Source organism: Carassius carassius, chromosome 11, assembly GCF_963082965.1.
Source record: "Carassius carassius chromosome 11, fCarCar2.1, whole genome shotgun sequence".
In the NCBI taxonomy this organism is placed as follows: domain Eukaryota; kingdom Metazoa; phylum Chordata; class Actinopteri; order Cypriniformes; family Cyprinidae; genus Carassius; species Carassius carassius.
The window spans coordinates 4545627-4563536 of NC_081765.1; the positions used below are offsets into that span (position 1 = coordinate 4545627).

At 43.1% G+C, this 17910-nt stretch overlaps 1 pseudogene; it reads right to left on the reverse strand.

Annotated features, from left to right (window-relative positions):
- Positions 1-4240: 4240 nt before the first annotated feature.
- Positions 4241-12449, reverse strand: LOC132152550 (tripartite motif-containing protein 16-like protein; annotated as a pseudogene).
- Between the last annotated feature and the right edge of the window lie 5461 nt (positions 12450-17910).

A 17910-nucleotide genomic window follows, 5' to 3' on the forward strand; every position in this document is an offset into this window, starting at 1 on the left:
TATACTTCTCTGACTGGACTAACAAGAAACAGTTAGAGCCAAAGAGGAAGTAAGTTCAAGTAAATGTCTGCATTGACCTCTGACATTTGTTTTTCTGCAGAACTAAAAAGAAGATACTTTGATGAATGTAATCAGAGTGAACTTCACTTTATCACTTTAATTATGATAATACACACTTTAAATATAAATCATGCTGGGCAATCGTTGCAAGTAGTACTGTAAATAGTCTGTTGAACAACATGTGCATGACTACAATATATATTTAACTTAATTCAGCTTGGTGCATTCAGTTAGACCTTTAGATACTTGTATATTATTTGCTCTTTAGAGGTGCAGAAATGAAAACTCCCACCAGATGAAGATGTGGAAAGACATGTTAGAAAACGACCACAGTTCCTGATAAGAGATTCGGAAAATAAGCAACAACCAAGGAACAGCAGCCACTGATTCACTCAGAAAGGATCCATAGTAATAGTTAGGTAATCATTTAAATTATTTTGCCATGTACAAAAAGTGTTTAATTAATTATTTTTTGAAAGTGTTTAATGTTTTAAGCTTTACTTACATTTTACAATCTTATTGTACAACTACATTTTTTTTCTTTCTTCTTTTCTGTAATTGCGTGGTTATGTAAATAAATTGTGTAAATACATTTTCCTCATGCCAGCTTGATCAAGTGAGATCTTTAATGGATTTTAAAATTGCATTAATAATAATGTGATGTTTATATATGTCACGATCATTAGATGGAGTGCCCATGAACTTCAGTAGAGGCCACTCCAATCAGGACCATTCCACCACCAGATGTCACTCGCACTCTAGCACCTCTCATCTGTTGCACCACACCCGAACTACATTCCCCATGAGTCACTGCATCACAATCACCCTGCCACACCTGCACATCATTCATCAGCCAATTTCCTTGTCACACCTGCACCTCATTTACACACACATAAAAGCAGCACACTCACTCCCACTCTCTGCGGAGTCTTGTTTAGCCAGTCTGACATTTCCGAGCGTTTTCCTTCTTTACCTGACCTTTGGATTGTTTATACCGACTCTGATTCTCTGCTGCTTGCCCCCGACATCTGCCTGTTTCTGTTATCGTCTCTGTCTAATCATTACAGAAGACTTCGCCCAACCAGGATCCAGCAGCTTTATTGAACCCCAGACCAGGTATGGAGCCAGCTAAAAGTTCATTTAACCCTGTAGGTGTGCTTTGCTCCATGTTTCAAGATGGGCGACCAATTGAGCTCTTTGTGGAGGAATTCATTAAGTATAGTCACCTTTTGCCTGGGGATGAGGATCTGGTAAAGGACTGTTTCTGGAGTGGTCTTGACGCTAAGATAAGCTTAAGTTTACCAGAAGAAGACCCTAGCTGGACCCTGGGACAGTTTATTGACTTTGTATTGCAGTTTTGTTGCTCTCCCTTTACACTTGAGGAGGTTACTTCTCCAAGGTATCCAGCTCCTATCCGTTCGGTGGTCCCTGTACTTAAGCTTCTGCACAAGATGGCCGCCAGCCCAATGCCGCTGCACAAGATGGCCGCCAGCCCAGCGCCGCTGCACAAGATGGCCGCCAGCCCAGCGCCACTGCACAAGATGGCCGCCAGCCCAGCTCCACTGCACAAGATGGCCGCCAGCCCAGCGCCGCTGCGCAAGATGGCAGCTATGGTCGACTTTCCAGAGTCAAGTCAGGACCCCGTCGACTTTTCAGAGTCAGGTCAAGTCACCACTAACACACAAGAGTCAAGTGAAACAACAGTTAAGCTTCATGAGTCTAGTCAAGTCTCCGCTGACCATCCAGAGTCAGGTCAAGTCACCATTAACACCCATGAGTCAAGTAAAACCACAGTTAAACTTCATGAGTCTAGTCAGCTCACCGTTGATCAGGTCCCTGTTGATTTCCCGGAGTTGAGTCAGGTTCCAGTTGACCCTCCAGAGTCGAGTCAGGTGCTCATGGACCCTCCAGAGTCAGGGTTAGTCACCGTCAACCCTCCAGAGTCAGGGCTAGTTCCTTTGGACCTTCCAGAGTCTAATCAGGTGACCGTTGAATTTTCAGAGTCGAGTCAGGTTCCGGTGGAACCTCCAGAGTCGAGTCAGGTGCTCGTGGACCTTCCAGAGTCAGGGTTAGTCGCCGTCGACCCTCCAGAGTCAGGGTTAGTCGCCGTCGACCTTCCAGAGTCAGGGTTAGTCACCATTGACCCTCCAGAGTCAGGGCTAGTTCCTGTGGACCTTCCAGAGTCGAGGCTAGTCACCGTTGACCTTTCAGAGTCAAGTCAAGTCACCGGTGATCCTCAAGGACAGAGTCAAGTCACCGGTGATCTTCAAGGACCGAGTCAAGTCACCGGTGATCTTCAAGGACCGAGTCAAGTCACCGGTGATCTTCAAGGACCGAGTCAAGTCACCGGTGATCTTCAAGGACCGAGTCAAGTCACCGGTGATCTTCAAGGACCGAGTCAAGTCACCGGTGATCTTCAAGGACCGAGTCAAGTCACCGGTGATCTTCAAGGACCGAGTCAAGTCACCGGTGATCTTCAAGGACCGAGTCAAGTCACCGGTGATCTTCAAGGACCGAGTCTAGTCACCGGTGATCTTCAAGGACCGAGTCTAGTCACCGGTGATCTTCAAGGACCGAGTCTAGTCACCGGTGATCTTCAAGGACCGAGTCAAGTCACAGTCGTTCTTCAGGAACCGAGTCAAGTCACAGTCGATCCTCAAGAGAACAGTCAAGTCCCCAATGATCTTCTTGAGCCAAGTCAAGTCACAGTTGATCCTCAGGAACCAAGGCAAGTCACCAATGATCTTCATGAGCAAAGTCAAGTCACCATTAACCTCCGTGAACTAAGTCAAGTCACAGTCGATATTCATGAATCCAGTCAAATCACCACTGATCTACCAGAGCCTCGTCACATCTCAGCCGCACTTCCAGAGCTCTCGTCGTATTCTGTCACGGCCATGGAGGCCGTCTATGAGCTATCATTCGTTCCGTTCATGGCTACGGAGGTCCTCCATGAACTCACTGCCTGCCCTGTCACGGCCATGGAGCCCAGCAACCATGTCATCACGGCCAAGGAGGCCCCTATTAACCTGTTTATGTTCCCTGTTTCAGTCCCACCTGACCAGACTTGCTTTCCTGTGCCATCAACTCCACTGTGGTGGTCCTCTGCTCCGCCCTGGTGGGCCTCTGTCATGTCTGCTCAACTATGGTGGTCCCCTGCCCTGGTGGGCTTCTGTCCCCTCTTCTCAGCTGTGGTGGTCGTCTGCTCCGCCCTGGAGGGCTTTTGTCTCCTCTTCTCAGCTGTGGTGGTCTGACCCACCCTGGTGGGCTCCAGCTCCACCTGCTCTGCTCTGGTGGGCTCCCACGCCACCTGCGCTGCCTTGGTGGACCCCTGTTCCCGAGTTAGGCCCACAGCGGTTTTCTGTTACCGAGTTAGGCCCATAGCGGGTTCCTGTTCCCGAGTTAAGCCCATGGCGGGTCCCTGTTTCTCCTGTCAGGCCCAGGAAGGGCCCTTGTTTCCCATGTCAGGTCCAGGAGAGGCTCCTGATCTCCATGTTAGGCCCAGTTCTGCCTGCTCTCCCCCGGTCCTCGACCACTGCACTTCCTCATGGACCTGGCCCTCCGTCCCTCCCCCTGTTCCGCCTCTGCTCCACCGCCCTCCTAGATTGTTTTGAGCGTCTGGAAGCCGCTCCTTTGGAGGGGGGGCTATGTCACGATCATTAGATGGAGTGCCCATGAACTTCAGTAGAGGGCACTCCAATCAGGACCATTCCACATCAACCACCAGATGTCAATCGGACTCTAGCACCTCTCATCTGTTGCACCACACCCAAACTACATTCCCCATGAGTCACTGCATCACAATCACCCTGCCACACCTGCACATCATTCATCAGCCAATTTCCTTGTCACACCTGCACCTCATTTACACACATATAAAAGCAGCACACTCACTCCCACTCTCTGCAAAGTCTTGTTTAGCCAGTCTGACATTTCCGAGCGTTTTCCTTCTTTACCTGACCTTTGGCTTGTTTATACCGACTCTGATTCTCTGCTGCTTGCCCCCGACATCTGCCTGTTTCTGTTATCGATTCTGGTTATCCCTACATACCTAACGCCGTTACTGATCATTGCCTGTCTGACCATTCTCATCATTAAAGTTCTGCACATGGATCCGAACGTCTCTGTCTCATCATTACAATATATTTATGTAATGTTATTTATATTATAATCCTATATTATTAAAATGAAAGTAATAATTTACTAAACTCCATAATATCATTTCACTGCCCTGATTTGAAGCTCAAATACACACTGCAGTAATATGTACAGCTGGCTCTCTATAACCTATAGATCGCACAGTTTCACTGCTGACCGACTAATAACTGCAAACCCAGGATAGAGAGGGTGAGTGAATGTCGACTGGACTCTGTGGATGAGGCTCATTGTGTTAGAGACGCTGTAGAAGGAAAGAGTTCCTGCTCTGTGATCCACATACACTCCTATTCTCCTGCAGCCACTGAAGCGTACAGGGAGTTCAGTATGATTGTCATTGTGACTAAACGAGCATCTGGAGGTAGAGCAGATCAAACTCCAGGATTGATCATTATATCCAAACACACACTCATTTCTCTGTCCCTTCCTGTTGATGTATATATAAGACACTGATATACACACAAATCCACTCCCGCTCCACTCCAGCTCCCAGTAACAGCGTCCACACACTCTCTCTACACAACACCTGAGGAAAATAATGAAATCTGTCTGGATGATCAGGATACTGCTGGACTCCCTCAATGAAGGTAACCGCTCTGTTCCTCTCAGACAGACAGAGGTGTTTATTCACTGTGTTTGGATCCAGAGTGAACCGACTGGAGTCTGATGGAGGTAAAACATGGAAAAACATGAATCAACCTGAAGAATGAGACACTGAAAAAATCCCCACCACAAATGCATAGACAGAGTTTTAACAAAGAGTGAAAATAAAAATAAATAAACAGTAGAGAGAGTGAAAATTCAAAGTGCTCTTGAACCAAAATATCAGCAGTTCTTGAAACACTGATCGACCAATCAGATTTAAACAGTCTGTTGAAACAATCTGTTGTGTCATTTCAGTACTAAGCAATATTGTATAAACTAATATATTTTTTTTAATTATGATATATTAATATTACTTCCATGGATTTCACTAAGTACTATAATTGTGACATTTTTAAAACGTCTTGGTTATATGTTTATAATATAAATATTTACTTTTAATGTATCTACAATTAACCTTTCAGCATGTTGCTGGATTGCTGAAAATGACTCAGAAATTTGTTAAATCAGAAAAACATGTCTGTATTGTTAGGACATGCCAGTTATCTTTGTAATGGCTAAATAAACATAAATAGATTTTAATAAAAATGTAAATGTATTGTGTCTTACATTGTAGGAACTCCTCTCTGATTTTGGGTTCATTGGTGGGAATAATTTCAACATATGTTACTAAGAGAATAAACAGACATAATTATTAATTTTGTAAACATTCTATGATGACTGAGAGTTAATGTATGTCTGCTGCTTTACCTCTGCCAGATATCTTTTCTATCTCCTCTCGACAGAAGTCCTCTAGTTTTTCTTTCAGTTGAGAGACAGACTTTCTCACTTCATCAAAAGAGAGGAGAGAGCTGACAGTGATGTTGGGTTCATCTGAAGATTCGGGAGATACAGCGAGAGACTGGAAACTCTACATTAAGATAAAGATACAAAACAAAAGCCTTCATGACCGCGGCTCAGCTGCACCAGTTTGATCGTATCTGTTCTTTATTTGCAATGGTTGTGTTATTCCTATATCATTTGCATAGTGTTGTAATGGGCACTTCTAGTAATTTCCACCCAACTTCAGAGCTTACTACCTCTATATGACTTTATATTTATTGTATTATCCATGAGGTAAAAATCATTCTCATGTTTAAAAAAAGTAATATCACCACCTCTTCAAAAAGCCACATGACCGATTCATCATTCATGCCCGTAGCACAAACAGTGCAGGATGAGTTAAGCACTAAAGTATAATACTTTGGGTTAACAGTTTGTTTAGTTGCATAAGTGTGAGTACCAATATTAAAAATGCATACTACCAATTACATGAAAATGAAGAAAGCCTCAGATGGTAAAGCTTTAATACAAACAACTGTTCTGTATTTTCAGGTTACCTTGAGGAACTTGTTGTGATCATCTGTTTGTGAAATCTGCTCCAGTTCAGCGCCTTTCCTCGTCAGATCATCAATCTCCTGCTCCAGTCGATATATGAGTCCTTCAGCTCGATTCACTGCAGCCTTTTCCCGTTCTCTGATCCACTGTTTCAACTCAGAGTGGCTTCTCTCAATGGACAGGATGAGCTCAGTAAAGATCCTCTCACTGTCCTCCACTGCTGTCTGTGAAGAGCGCTGTTAGAAACACATCACAATCAGCTCATACTGGTGTCTCACACAGCCTGTGACCCACAGTGGGCTTCAGTGGGACTGAAAAAGCTCAAACACAGGAAGAGAGTCCAAACTGAGTCTTAAGCGTTTGTTCTTCCTTCAAACTCACCTTATGAGACTCCACAGCCTCTCTTAGCTCCTCAAGATCTTTCTTTCTTTGCTGGATTCTCTGCTGGAACTTTCTCTTTCTCTCTTCCAAAACCACCTGTATGAAAATCAAATATTAGTGTAAACTTCAGAAATACCACATGAAATTGTATGTAGTATGCAAATGCAAACTATATAATATGACTTTAAAGAGTAACTAAACCCTAAACCAACTTTTTTTAGTTAATGATCTGTAAGAATGGGGCTTTATTAGTGCTGTTCATTGATTCGAGTAACTTTTTTGACATTTGAGTATAAAGTGTTTTAATTCTACAATATATGGTGTAAAAACGTCTGAGTGCTGCCCTCTTCAGGTTGAACGGTGGCTACTGCAGTTTATTTTTCCTATTGGATGTTGCGGTGGTAAGTGACGTAAGCGGTGGCAGGTGACATATGCAGTTTCCAGCTCACCACACCCTTGGTACGAGCTACCACGCCCTTGGCAGTATAAAACCATCTTGTTCCGTCAAAATCACTGTAGTGATTCAGGAGTTGGAATTGTGATTATTGAAAACGAACAGGATACACTATTATAGCATCTATTTAGCATAGTGTTTATATACATATTTAGATTATTTCATGTAGCCTATGTAGTTAATTAGGTTAGTTGTTAGTGTAACGTTAGTATTGTTAGAAGCATAGTTAGTTAGTAGCATAGTATTGCATCAGTTAGGATAGCTTCAAGTTGGCGTAGATTTATCTGTATTTAGTACAGTGGTCAGGATGGTACGTAGGTGTAGTGTTGCTGGTTGCAACAGCACTGCTGGAGTGCAGTTTTCCAGCAGACCTGAAAATTAGGCGCCAGTGGTTGCATCCACTTGGCCTGGAAGACCGCGAGTCCCCATCTAGAGCTGCAGTGTGCAAACTGCATTTTACACGGGACTGCTTCTCCAACGCAATGGAGGTGGAAATGGGCTTCTCCACACAGCTCGCGCTGAAAAGCGAAAAGCTGAAACCCGAGAGTTAAGACCGCATTTTGAGCCAGCGGCTCGAATTGATATGGCTCAGGCCACAGACACCTCGACATCCTCCACTTCAGGTGAAGGTGGGGGAGAAAAGTCCTCTACTTCAAATAAACGCTCTGTTGCAAAGCTACTTGCGTCACTACAGTCACTCTCCATTTTAGCGACTCAGGTTCATGCCCCACGCACTCAGCTCTGCCCTCGGTTCGTCCCTTCTATCTCCGCTGTGATCTGCCCACATTTTTCAAATATTGCCAGTGGGTGGAGTCAGGCTCTGACCAGGGGTTTAGTTACACTTTAATGAAGATGAACAACTATGAAGAAAACCATGACTGAAAAGATAATTATCTTATAGCTTCTGCAGCTGCTGCTGGGCTTCAGTGGGACTGAAAGAAATTTGGCATTGGAAAGAGACCACTCCAAAATAATTCTTAATCTTCTGTTCCCTTTCGGTCGCTAACTCTTGACGTCACATCAGTGGTGACCGACGAAGGGGTATCTCGCCAGAGAGACCAATCCACTTTGAGTGCAACTAAATGAGCCAATGAACATTGGCATGCGGTATTTCGCATCTGGCGGCCACACCCCGCAGCATGGGTATAAAAGGCACCAGGTGCACCGGATTAATTCATCCTTTCGCTTTGGAGCCAAAATTTGGTCTTTGTGCAGACAGCCACACCAGGAGTGTTTGTGGAGGTCAACTCTCCTGTGTGCTTCAGCACAAAAGAGCAATCTCTAAAAGAGCAACACGAGTGATTGCGACTTTTTAAAGATGTCTTATCACCTGTGAATTTCTGGATGTGGTTGCTCTCTGGGGCCTCAGGACGGGCACAATCACTGCCTCACGTGTCTGGGCATTCAGCATGCTGAGAAAGCATTCGTGGATGGTGCATGTTCTCTTTGTGGGGACATGACCAACTCGGAGCTGCATTAAAGATTCTGTTACATCAAATGTGGTGGAGTCCTATGGGATTTAAATCCTGCCATGATTCAAAACTGAAAATAAAGTTCTAAAAGGTTGAAACTAAGTGTTCGAAAACTCAAAATCTTACAAAAAAAAGTTTTGCAAGATCGAAAAATAAGATTTGCAAGCTTGCAAAATGTAAAAAAAAAAAAAAATATCTCTGCAACATCATGTTGTGTTTGAGATTTCCTTCTTCAGAACTGCAACATTTTTTTACGATGTTGCGCAAAGAATTTTTCAGAGTTTCAAATTTGTCAGTGTTCTCCCACTGTATTAGATTGTTTTCCAGGTTTGAAACCTTGTAAATGGTGATCTGAAAACTGGTGTGTGAATGTATGAAATTTTTTTTTGAAACTCTGAAAACAGAGCTTTGCAGGCTTGCAAAGTGGTAAAAAAATTACATCTCTTCAAACATAATTTTGTTTTTGAGTTTTCATTCATCAGAAGTGCAACACTCTTTTTAATGGTGTTGTGCAATAATTTTTTCAGAGTTTCGAATTTGTCACTGTTCTCCCAGTGTATAGTTTGTTTTCAAGATTTGAAACCTTGTAAATAGTGATCTGAAAACTGATGTGCGAATTAGGTGAAAAAAAAGTTTTTAAACTCTGAAAACTGAGGTTCGAAAGGGCGAAACATATTACATTACATTACATTTGCTCTCCTATTGCAGACAATTTTTTCAGAGCTGAGTTTACAACACCCACTTTGCGGAGATACGCACACACAGTTGCGAGCTTGCGACTCAAATGATTTGTGGCAGTGTTGTCACGCAGCTCTGCTCTGTCACCATTCACAGCTCCTGCAACCAACCCTGAATGCCTCTCCACACAACCGTTCACACCATTCACAGCTCCTGCAACCCATCCTGATCACCTCTCCAATCAACCGCTCTCACCACTCACAACTCCTGCAACCCACCCTGAACACCTCTCCAATCAAGCGCTCTCACCATTCACACCTCCTGCATCCCCCCTCTCCCCCACACCTGCAATACAGATCAGCGAGGATGCGGTGCGCCAGGTCTTCAGGAAGCAGAAAAGGAAAAAAGCACCAGGCCCAGATTGTGTTACACCAGCCTGTCTGAAATCCTGTGCTGACCAGCTGGCCCCCATCTTCACACAGATCTTCAACAGATCGCTGGAGCTGTGCGAAGTCCCTTCATGCTTCAAACGCTCCACCATCATCCCCATCCCAAAGAAATCCAAAATTACAGGACTAAATGACTACAGGCCTGTGGCTCTAACGTCTGTAGTCATGAAGTGATTTGAAAAACTGGTGCTGGCCCACCTGAAGGACATCACTGGACCCTTGCTGGATCCTCTTCAGTTTGCCTACAGAGCAAACAGGTCTGTGGACGATGCAGTAAACATCGGACTGCATTATGTTCTGCAACACCTAGACAGACCGGGGACCTATGTGAGGATCCTGTTTGTGGACTTCAGCTCTGCCTTCAACACGATCATCCCAAACCTCCTCCTGCCCAAACTAACTCAGCTCTCCGTGCCCACCTCCGTCTGTCAGTGGATCAACAGCTTCCTGACAGACAGGCAGCAGCTAGTGAGACTAGGAAAATACACATCCAGCACCCGTACAATCAGCACCGGAACTCCCCAGGGCTGTGTTCTCTCCCCACTGCTCTTCTCCCTGTACACTAATGACTGCACATCTAAGGACCCCTCTGTCAAGCTCCTGAAGTTTGCAGATGACACCACACTCATCGGCCTCATTCAGGACGGTGACGAGTCTGCTTACAGACAGGAGGTTAAAGAGCTGGCTGTCTGGTGCAGTCTCAACAACCTGGAGCTTAACACGCTCAAAACAGTGGAGATGATCGTGGACTTCAGGAGAAACCCCCCTGCACTCCCCCCACTCACCATCATGAACAGCACTGTGACTGCAGTGGAGTCATTCAGGTTCCTGGGCACCACTATCTCTCAGGACCTGAAGTGGGACATTCACATTGACTCCATTGTGGAAATGGCCCAGCAGAGGTTGTACTTCCTTCACCAGCTGAGGAAGTTTAACCTGCCACAGGATCTGCTGAAACAGTTCTACTCCACCATCATCGAATCCATCCTCTGCACTTCAGTAACTGTCTGGTTCAGCTCAGCATCTAAATCGGACCTCAGAAGACTACAGAGGGTAGTCCGGACTGCTGAGCGAATTATCGGTACAACCCTCCCATCTATTCAAGAACTGTACTTATCCAGAGTGAGCAAAAGGGCTGTTAAAATCACTCTGGACTCCTCACATCCAGCACACTCCCTCTTTGAACTGTTGCCATCTGGTCGACGCTACAGAGCACTGAGCGCCAGAACGACCAGACACAGGAACAGTTTCTTCCCTCAGGCAATCCATCTTATGAACAGCTGATAATAACTGTGGGACACACTACACTATTTATATTTATATACACTACACTTTTTATCCAACACACATACTTAGCGTACACGTAAATCTTTTGCACATAATATACATGTACATACATGGAACACACTATACTACTTATATTTATATACACATACACTTATTTATCCAAACACACATACTTAGCGTACAGTTACAATTTTTCCACATAATATACATGTACATACATAAATGCTCTTTTTAATATACCTGCCATACATTGTCAATTTGTATATTGTCAATCCTTACCCACCTATTTGTATTTTTTTGTATTTTTTATTCCTTATTGTGTTTTTTGTTCTGTCGCTGTTATGTTGCACTGCGGAGCTCTGTCACGAAAACAAATTCCTCGTATGTGTGAACATACCTGGCAATAAAGCTCATTCTGATTCTGATTCTCTGAAACTCTGAAACTCAGACTGAGCGAAAATGAAGCTTCGCAACCTCTCAACTAAAAAAAGCCTGGAGGGAGGGCCTTCTGCTTTTGGCCAATGCTTTGCTGTCTGCTGACGTACAGTCCAATCACAAGTCGTATTTACTGGAAAGGTGGGATTGACCGACTGCTCCGCCAATGACAAAAGCGCACAGGATTCTTCTGAAAAATTCTTTGCGCAACATCGTAAAAGAAATGTTGCAGTTATGAAGAAGGAAATCTCAAAAACAACAATGTTTGCAGAGATATTTTTATTATTTTACATTTTGCAAGCTTGCAAATCTTATTTTTCGATCTTGCAAAACTTTTTTTTTAAGATTTTGAGTTTTCGAACACTTATTTTCAATCTTTCAGAACTGTATTTTCAGTTTTGAATCATGGCAGGATTTAAATCCCATAGAGTCCCTCTGCCTCTGCTGCGATCCAGTGCCTGAGGGATTTCGACAGGATGAAATACCGCATGCCAGTGTCCAATAGCTCGTTTAGTTACACTCAAAGTGGATTGTTCTCTCTGGCGAGATCCCATTAGTCGGTAACCACCGACGTGACGTCTCCTTTACATCTTTCGGGGAACGAGGGTTACATACGTAACCAAAACGTTCTTCTCCAAACTCACTTTATGAGACTCCACGGCCTCTCTCAACTCAAGATCTTTCTCCCTCTGCTGAAACTTTCTCTGTCGCTCTTTCAAACTCATCTGGATACAAAGACAAAAAAAAACTGTTGTAATGTCAGGATTTATGTGAATGGGGTTTGCAACTTTTAGATTTGCCTTTTCTTTGAGTACAGACCTCACACTCCACATCTTCAGGTCCAGTCTGGAGTTTAGTCTTAGTCAGTTGCTCCACCACTTCAGCCAGCATTGTGTTTTTATTTAAAGCAGGTCTTGGAGTGAAGGTCTGTCTGCATTGAGGACAGCTGTGGATGCCCATCAGATCCTCCTGATCCCAGCACTCTGTAATACAGCTCATACAGAAACTGTGTCCACAGGGAATGGTCACTGGATCCTTCAGGAGATCCAGACACACTGGACAGCTGAACTGGTCCCAGGAAAAACTGGTTTCTGCCATTTCACTGCATGCACATTCAGAAAGAGAAACAAATAAAAAAAAGAACAACAATTTTTCACTTTACCTTTACAGTTTTGAGGTGATATGACCACCATGAAACTGTTTCAGGTGCCTTTTTCCAGGTGCCTTTCAGGGAACAGGTTTCTCTGAATTGTACTGTGTGCTAGTTAAGATGGTGAGTGTGATTCCACCAAGTACAACATGTTCCTGGATCAACATCCTTGTTGATCCTGGAACAACATTCCAATCAACCAATCAGAACAGAGATCTAACTTTTCAAGAAATATCTGTTTTAGGCTTAAAATCAGGGTTAGGTGCTTCTACACTCTTGTTAATCAGCCATCATTTCTCACTGATTTTAGGAAAAATTTTGGGGTAAGGTTAAGTTTAGGGGCAGGGATTGGGTTAAGTCTATATTTTTGGACAATAATGTTGATTCTCCTCCAGTATGATTAGTATGCAGCCCACACTACACACGTTAAGCTTTCTCTAAGAGGAGACGTACCTTCTTCTTCTTTTGATTCTTCTTCTCAGTAAGTTGTAGTTATATTTACACTCTCTTGGCTGGCGCTTGAACACACTTTACTGTTTATCACAACAAAGGTCTAAGCAAGCGAACAACACTAACAACGTATGCGATAGAGTACGAGACCAAACGCAGCACGTCTCAACACAGTAAACAAACAAGTGTTTCCTAGAAACGACAACTGCGCTAAACACTATGAGACAAGAAATAAATACACTTACGATCTGCTTTTAACTCCCGCTTATTTAACTGCTTCTCACAAAGGGTATTTCTTTACACTCTCTTGGCTGGGGCCTGAAAACACTTTACTGTTTATCACAACAAAGGTCTAAGCAAGCGCACAACAATGACAGTGATGGGTCGTTCGCGAATATGGAGGATTATTGAGTCAGATTATAAACTAAAAGTCTAAAACTAAAAGCCTTAAACCAAATCTAAAATCTAAATTTGAAACTTTAAGTCCAAGTCGAAAATTAATTTGGTATTTAGGATTGGGCATTTGGTATTTAGGAAAGGGCATTTTGTATTTAGGATTGGGCATTTGGTCATTTAGCCATTTAGGCACTTTATGGACAGCAGAGGGAGCTCCCAGTGCTAAGGAGCACACTATAATGAAAGTAATGTAATTGTAATGTAATTCTGTTTCTGTAATGAAACAGAGCAAGTGAGCGGCTAGAGCGAGGACTGTGTGATAACTTCAACTTAATGACAGCTTTGTAACATTTGTGGCCTCAAATACAAAGTCACCAGTGAAAGGAGGGCTATCGGTCTGATGATGAGAAAGCAGCCAGTGTTGTGGAGTAACTAGTTACATGTAACTTAATTACGTAATTTAATTACAAAATAAATGTAACTGTAATCAGTTACAGTTACTAAGAAAAAATGAGTAATTAAATTACAGTTACTTCTGAAAATTTTAAAGATTACAGTGGGGATTACATTTGAATAATTACACACATCCACATACAGATGTAATTGATTTCTTTCCCAAATTGAACTGACTATTCTGAGACGTACGGCCCTATAATTTCCGCGATGCAGAAACATAGTCTGGTTAGTAGAATCCAGTCATAAAAACGGGATTGCTATTGCCTAACACGGACGGAATATGCCACATTGGACAAATATATCAAACGTACACTTGCATCAAAGCATATGCAAAGTTTTAATATTTGCTATAAATTCAGAGACAAAGGTTACTGTTGTTAAACCATGCCACAAATTTACATATTTATTTATTTAAAAATAAATACAAATGGTAATCCATTTGCAATAATAATAATAAAAAAAACATGGTTACTGTACTTTTACGTAATAAAAGCAGTTAATTTTTGTGAGGGAAAAACATGACTCATGTTCAGTATTAGGATTTTATATTGTAGTGATGCACTCAATTTGACATGTAGGCAATTTAGAAAGTATAGTTTTGTTAAATCTTGAGTGTTAAAGTCATGAGGTAGATGGATAACAGGGCAAAATAAAGAGACTGAAAAGAAAAAAGAAATGAAGTGAAGGTGAAGTTCAGGAGAGAACTTTTAATTATTTTGCATGTCCCCAAACTAAAGATTTTAATCTTTTTTTATATCAGGTCCATACAAAAAATAGTGTTGTCCATGAATTTGTTTGTATGAGTTTGAGATTTCCCGGTCTGAAATTTTATCCCAGTCCGCCCCATGTGGAAATTAATGAAGCAGACATGCAGACATGTGTTCAAATGTGATCATCTTAATTCAAGTGATGAAGGATTGTAAAAGTCTGACAGTATTGAGCACTGCTGTAAGGTTAAACCTGAATGGTGTAAATGTTTGAAGATGATTAACAGTTGCAAATAAACATTTATTGGAGATTTTGAAAAGTAATCAAAAGTAATTAGTTACATAACTTTAATAAAGTAATTGAAAAAGTTACACTACTATTACATTTTAAATAGGGTAACTTGTAATCTGTAACCTATTACATTTCCAAAGTAACCTTCCCAACACTGAAAGCAGCAGACTTTTTTTTATTGACTTCACAGCTCTTAGAGGTAGCATTAAAGCAATCCAATTGGATTTAATAAATAAAAACACTAAGCAACATTATATATATTATACATTTATTATTTCATTCTTTTTAAAAATACCACTGTTACAATGATACACGTCTAGCTGAACAAGAGAAGAAGAAAAAAAATTTAAGTGAGTGTTTTATTGAATGACTTTACTAATTCACAGTTATGATCCACTATGAAAAACCAGTGCGTCAGTTGGTCTTCTTTTTTTCTCTTTCTATTTTTAAGGAGCTGCCTCCTAAAAGCCCAACCCTACACTTGGTGACTGGTGACTGTGGGTCACCATTTTGTGCAGATTCCCAGATACCAAAAATCAGTAATGAATCACAAGCCTTTTAAACTCACACTTACTGTTTTCAAAGTGAAAACTTTCACGCACAAGTTTCACTTGTTCTTTATCATATTAAAAGTATTTAAATATCATTATGTTTAAATGATGGGGCCCTTCAAAGCAATAAACTGTATGTTTTTCAAAAGATCACTGATAAATAGACCCCTTAAAAGTTTGTAAACATTTTAGGAGGGATTTATTTAACATGGATGCAGAAGAAGGTTTGGAACTGTCCGAATATGAACAGTCACTGACTCTGCGGGACCGTGACAGCTATTTTTGTAAATTAACTCTCGCGGATGGAAGCAGGCTACCTGACCCGTATGCCATACGGCCATATGAATTACTTTTGGGTGGTTTGGGGAATTTTGTCAAGGCTTATTTTCTAATGTAACCTATGTGACAGTGGGGTGAAGGAAGGACTGGAAACAATATTGATTTAGACGATTTAATGAAAATAAATAAACAAACAGGAAAAAGACAATGATGCTGGGAAGAAGACAATCCAAGATGTTGGTGAGGTGGTGAGGAATCCGGATGATGATGGTGAGAAGGCAGCAGGAGAGGATGGCACAGGAACTGCGGGGAATAGACCCGAAGGTAAGTATTTGTGGCTGAGTGGAAGTGCGTAGAGTGGATGAGGTTCCGGGAAAACACGAACATCCAAAACGCAGACAACACTGAAGCCAAACAAACAGGGTAAGCGACATTAAACAACGATCTCACAAACACAAGACGTGAGACAGGCCAATATATAGGGAATGAGTAATGAGTGACAGCTGCTGCTGATGACAATTAACGGAGATGCCCACAAATTAATCAGTGCAGACGCTAAACACACAGACTTCACCACAAAGTGCAAATACCCAGAGATCATGGTTACCAACTGTGACAGTACCCCCCCCCCCCCTCTAAGAGCTCCTCTTGGAGTTCCCAGAAGGGCCTACCTGCTGATTGTATTCATCAATAAGGGAGTGATCCAATATGTACCTAGCAGGTACCCAACTCCTCTCCTCCAGACCGTAACCTTCCCAGTCCACCAGGTACTGGAATCCTCGTCCCCTCCGTCTCGAGTCCAGAATACGATTAACCGAATAAGTCGGTTCCCCATCTATGAGACGCGTCGGCGGGGGAACCGGAGTAGGCGGATTAATACGTGCATAAAACACGGGTTTAATTTTGGACACATGAAAGGCGGGATGTATCCTCCTATATGCTGGAGGTAGTTTGAGGCGGACATGATTTTGGTGATAGTAAACGGGCCAATAAATTTGGGCGCTAATTTATTAGAGATGGAACGCAGAGGAATGTTACTGGTAGAAAGCCACAACTTTTGACCCACGACGTAAACAGGAGGTTTTGACCGGTGGCGATCGGCCTGGGCCTTAGTGCGCTCCCTCACCCGGAGCAGAGTCTCGCGGGCTCTGGTCCAGGTGCGGTGGCATCTCTGGACAAATGCATGAGCGGAGGGGACCGCGACTTCAGATTCCAAACTGGGAAAAACTGGTGGCTGGTAACCTAAACTGCACTGAAACGGAGAAAGGCCCGTAGCTGACACTGGCAACGAATTGTGGGCGTACTCCACCATAGAGAGTTGTTGACTCCAGGAAGAAGGATTCTTGGAGACCAAACATCGCAACGTCCTCTCTAAATCTTGGTTGACTCGCTCAGATTGTCTGTTACTTTGGGGATGATAACCCGAAAGACAAGCTAACCGACGCTCCTAGCAATTTACAAAACTCTTTCCAAAATTTGGATATGAATTGAGATCCCCTGTCAGAAACCAGGTCTACCGAAGAGGCTATGAAGCCGAAAGACGTGATCTAGGACAGTGACCGCTGTCTCCTTGGCTGTAGGTAATTTGGGCAAGGGAATAAAATGTGCCGCCCTCGAGAATCGGTCCACTACGGTCAAAACGACTGTCATGCCATTAGAGGGCGGGAGGGCGGTAACAAAATCTAGTGCGATGTGGGACCAGGGTCTCGAAGGGACAGACAGCGGCTGAAGAAGCCCATCAGGAGGCCGGTTAGATGACTTACCACTGGCACAAACTGAGCAAGCCAAAACAAAATCGCAGACGTCACGAGCCTTACGTGGCCACCAGAATCGTTGTTTAACCAACCCATTAGTTCTACTTATCCCTGGGTGACAAGCTACATTAGAACAATGACCCCACTGGACAACCTCGGACCTTAACTCCTCCGGCACAAATAAACGGTTCGGTGGACAACCGGACGGAGGCGTTACCCCTTGTAAGGCCGTCTTGACCTTCGACTCGACCTCCCATACGAGTGCTGAGACCACTAACTTCTCAGGTAAAATACACTCGGGAGTCACCGGGCGGGCGGAGGGATCAAAAAGACGTGATAAAGAGTCGGGTTTGACATTTTTGGAACCGGGGCGGTACGATAAAGTAAACTCAAAGCGACCGAAAAAAAGTGCCCACCGAGCCTGCCTGGAATTGAGCCTTTTGGCAGTTCTAATGTACTCTAAATTCTTATGATCAGTCCAAACAATAAAAGGTACCCCTGAACCTTCCAGCCAGTGACGCCAC